The sequence below is a fragment of the Hordeum vulgare genome, chromosome 1H, assembly GCF_904849725.1.
Source record: "Hordeum vulgare subsp. vulgare chromosome 1H, MorexV3_pseudomolecules_assembly, whole genome shotgun sequence".
Taxonomy (NCBI): Eukaryota; Viridiplantae; Streptophyta; class Magnoliopsida; order Poales; family Poaceae; genus Hordeum; species Hordeum vulgare.
Window position 1 is genome coordinate 208,547,463 of NC_058518.1, and position 5,000 is coordinate 208,552,462.

Consider the following 5,000-nt stretch of genomic DNA (forward strand, 5'->3'; position numbering starts at 1 on the left):
TTTATCCGCTCTCTCTTATTGATTTTTGATTGCATCAACTTTTGTTGCTGTTTGTTAATTGATTGCTAGAATGATTGCTAGTGTGAGTGCTTATCTGAATACTATGTTTGATTATATAGATATCATCGGAGAGTGACGAATAGTTCTATCACGTATTTCCCGGGAACGAAAATTCTTCTTCGTCAACATCACCAGGCAAGTCATTTGATCATGTATCACCTATGTTTTATGCATTGTAATTCTACCATCCTATGCCCAATTGCATGTTGAGTAGGTACTTGGAAATTATGGTTACATACTGTAGTATCATGTGGTAGGCACCCAACAACCCCGTTACTTGGCCCGGGACGACAAATTTCATATTGCTATGCTTGAGTAGACGGGGTTCTGGTTGAGTGTTTATCACGAGTGATGCGAGACTACTTTAATAATATGACAGCCCGATGCCGACGTTCTAGAAGATTCCCCTCTCTTTCCGTTTTCATCGTGTGTCTATTTTTATTTGTCGCATCATCATCGCATCATGCGCATCATCAGCATCGCATCGGCATCTCCGTTGCCGCCCGTTTTCAAAACTTGCATCCGTTGTTAGTTGCCGGTTATCGTCGTCGTTCGTTCCGAACCAGATCGCACACGCACGCGCCCGCGGCACCGTCAAAACCCCTATTTTAAAAGTGTGCGTAAAACTTCCTTTGATCGAGTTGAGATTTGTCGTGCCGTATTATTTTTATATAGCTAGGCCGTCTGTCTAATCTCGTCGTGATCGGAGTCCGTCTGGTACCCGAACGGTCGACCGTAGCGGCACCGTCTTCCGTTATTCGTGGGACGTCTGTCGGTGTTTTTAAATTGTTGCCGTGCCGCCCGTTCTCCCTCTCGTCTCCGGATATCCCCTCTACACGGCCACGTACCCATACCCGCGTTCGGAATCGTCCGAATCCAACCCCGCGGTTGGATCCGGAACGCGATTCCGATTAACCGAGCCCCCCGCTTGTCTATATATAGACCCCATGCCTTAATTAGAGAGCCATTCCCTCCTCCACCTCGAAATTCGTGCAAACATAACCCTAACCCACCCTCTCTCCCCGCAACCTCTCTCCCCCAGCCTTCGGGCCCGCCCGAGCCCATGCGCGGCCCGCCGAGCCCATCCGGCCGCCGTCCCGGGCTGCAGCCGCCGCCGTGCGCCCGAGCCTCCTGCCGCGAGCTCCTCCCGCGCGCGCCTTGTGAGAGAGCCGCGATACCTCCTCCCTCCGGCCGCCTCGGCATCACCGGCCCCCGCTGCGGCTCGCCGGAGCTACAACGCCGGCCGGAGCGCCCTCGCTGAGCCCCCACCTCGCCATGAGCTGTCTGCAGCCGTCGACGCGCCGAACCCGCGAGCCCCGCCTCCGGCAAGCCGTCATCCGCCGCCCTTGCCCAGATCCGGAGGCCGGAGACCGAATCCAGCCCTCCGACGCGTCGGCAGCCACCGGAGCCCTGCGATCCCGCCGCCACTCGCGTCACTGCGAACTTCTCTCCTCTCGGTCGAGAGCGAGGAGGAGGACGACGACCCTCCCGCTCTCCGCTCTCCGCGCCGATCCGCCCACGTGGGCCTCCCCGCCGCTGCGGCCCAGGTGACGAGACGAGCCGGCCCAGGCCAGGCGCCCCGCAGAGGCCAGCTCGGTCTGCCAGGCCGAGGCTCCAGGCCGGCCAAGTCGCCCCGCTGCCTTCGCCTCTGCCGCAGCCCAGCTCCACCCGGCGCCTCCCTCGGCCCAGCAGCTCACCGACCAGGCCGAGGCCTGCTAAGGTGAGCAGCCCCCCAATCCCTCTAATTTTTGCCCTTGCACTCTTTTGCTAAATTGCGCCCATGCACGTGTTGTAGATCCGGCCCGGTAGTGTTTTTATTTTGTAGTTTTAGAATCAATTATTTCAGGGATTATGGATATATTAGAAAGCCCGTAGAATATCATCCGTAAGTCGGATCGCGAAGATTTAGATATGTATCTCGTGTGACTTTTCACGTAGAATCCGAATTAAAAACTTGCACATTTGTTTGACGTCGTTTATGTGTTGTTTGCCTAAATAAGCGTGTTGTCCTAATAGGTTTCGACTCGTATTTATTTTTCGTGCAAGACCGGGTTGCCCGTGTGCCTTAGATAAAATGCCTATGTTTTAGGGGCTATTTTTCCATGCATTTTAGAGCGGTCATTTGTATTTTTGCGTGTAGGGTATTGCGGGTAGTTTATTTTTCCATGTATAGGTCATTTTCCCGCATATTTGTGTGGCTTTATTTTGTGTTGCAAACCCCACATATTTTATATGTTTCCGGGGTAGAAAAATCCCATGGAATTTTTTTTCTGTGCAATTAGTTTTAGCTTTCGAGTAAGTTAGTTCGCGCGATATTTTGTCGTGATGGCCTTTTGTTTAATTCATAGGATTTATTCCGTACCCCGTTTGCTTAAGTTGTCAACTAGAGAGTTGATCTTGGATGTTTTGTTTAGCCGCTGGTATTTTTGGTTGCATTAGAAAAGCATGTTTAGGTGTGGTTTGACTGCCCTCAAGTTGCTAGGAATAGTGCTGTTTTAGAGGAGCTGAAATATTTCTAAGTCTGGAATCTGTGATATTTTGTTGTTGTCTTGTCTTGCTTGCATCTTGTGATCTGTAGCTCTTTTGAGGTTGGTCCAATGGAGTTAGTTGTAGCCCTTGTGTTTCTCTAGCATGTTGTGGAGTTTCATGCCATTTGGAGTCCTGTAGCTGTTGGTTTTGCTGCTGTCAATATAGCTTCAGGCTGAAAACTGCACTTTCATGAGGTGTTATTTTCACTAAGTCTGAAATAGTGCGTGAGATGCCATTTTGCGTCTTCTTTTCCTAGTGCTCCTTGCTGCCATGATAGTTGTTGTTTGTTGTTTGTAGAAGTGCTTCTTTCCCTCTTCCGTGCCATGCCTTGCTTGAGCTTATCGGAGTTGTGTAGCCGAAGTTGTGAGGCGTAGAAAATGCTATGTGGCTGATTTTGGCAGATTGTAGTGATTTCTTGTTTTGCTCGTAGTTTTCGAACCGTAGCTCCGTTTTGATCGTGTCCTACATGAAAATTGCTTAGAATCTCGTGTAGTTTTATCTTATCTTGCTGGTTGTATATTTTGATGTGCTCGTGACCGTCGTTGCACACATTTTGCATTCATGCCATCATATCTTGCGGTGCTTGTATCTTTTGAACCGTAGCTCCGTTGGAGATGTTCTCTATGTGTAGATTGCTTTCCTTGACGCGTAGAATCACGTGAACCTATTTGTTTTGCTGTTTAACAACTAATTACATGCATATGTTCAGATCTGGACGGAATTGTAAATTAACATGTGACGTCGTCTCGGAGGTGCTATATGTCATTTCCGACCTCATTTAAAATGCCTAGATAGGTAGTTTACTTTCTGCTTCACCTCTTGCGTGTTTCACAACATTAATATTTCCGTGTAGATAATCGGGAGTGAACTATATAATTAACGTGGAGTTTCGTCAATATGCAACTCGTTGCATATTGAACTTCACTTAACGTGTAGTGTTTGATTGTGTGAATTGTCATGCCATGACTAGCATGTATTCAGCTGCTCATGCATCATAGGTGTTGTGCATCGTGTGGTGAATTCCGTGTGTTGATTTGTGTTTCCGGTTTGCTTCGTCTCGATAGAGCTCCGCACGCTTGCCGGATTGTGAGGACCCGTTCGACTACGTCTGTTCGTCTGCTTCACGGAGGCATTCTTCTTCCAAGCGGGATCTCAGGCAAGATGATCATTTCCCGAGATACCATTACTATCATTGCCATGCTAGTTTTACCGTTGCTGCCGTTTATGTCTCGTTGCCTACCACCTGTTAAATATCAGCCTCTCAACAATGCCATGTTAACCTTCAACCTATTCAACCTAGCAAACCACTGATTGGCTATGTTACTACTTGTTTTACCCTATGTTAGTGTTGCTAGTTGCAGGTGCAGTTGCTTCCATGTGAAACATGGGTTCCTTGTTATATCACCATATTTAAATGCTATTTAATTTAATGCACCTATATACCTGGTAAAAGGTGGAAGGCTCGGCCGTTCTAGCCTGGTGTTTTGTTCCACCTTTGCCCCCTTTAGTTACCGGCTACCGGTGTTATGTTCCATAAATGAGCGCTCCTAACACGATCGGGGTTGTTATGGGGACCCCATTAATAATTCGTTTTAGATTAAAGCTGGTCTGGCAAGGCCCAACATTAGTACTACATTTGCCTAATCACCTAATAAAATTGCATAGGGACCCGCCGGCACCCGCGGACTATTTTAATCAACCCCCGGGCCAGTGCTCCTCATGAGTGTTGGTCCAAAACAGAGCAGCTTATTAACGCTACCCGGGGCAACTCGGCGTTTGGCGTGGTAACCATAGCTCATCCGTCATGTCCTGAGAACGAGGTACGCGACTCCTATCGGGATCGTGGACACGTCGGGCGGCCTTGCTGGATTAGTTTTACCTTTGACGAGATATCTTGTGCATCGGGATTCTGGTGATGCTTTGGGTAATCTCAGAGTTGAGGTTTTCCACTAGGGAATCCGACGAGATCGCGAGCTTCGTGATTGAGGATTTCTATGCGGCTTGTGGTAATTTGTGATGGACTAGTTGGAGCACCCCTGCAGGGCTAAATCTTTCAGAAAGCCGTGCCCGCGGTTATGTGGCAACGTGGAAACTTTGTTTAACACTGGTTCTAGATAACGTGAAGTTAATTTCATTAAAACATGCCAACTGTGTGCGTAACCGTGACTGTCTCTGTCGTGAGTTCCTTCTCGGATCGAGGACACGGTGGGGTTATGTCTGACGTAGGTAGGTGTTCAGGATCAATCATATGATCATCAGTAGACACGTCCGTTATGCGTAGATCTTCCGCCTCTTATTTCTTGTACTCGTAAGTTTAGCCACCAAATATATGCTTAGCCGCTGCTGCAACCTCACCACTTAACCATGCCTTACCCATTAAGCTTTGCTAGTCTTGATACCTTTGGAAATGA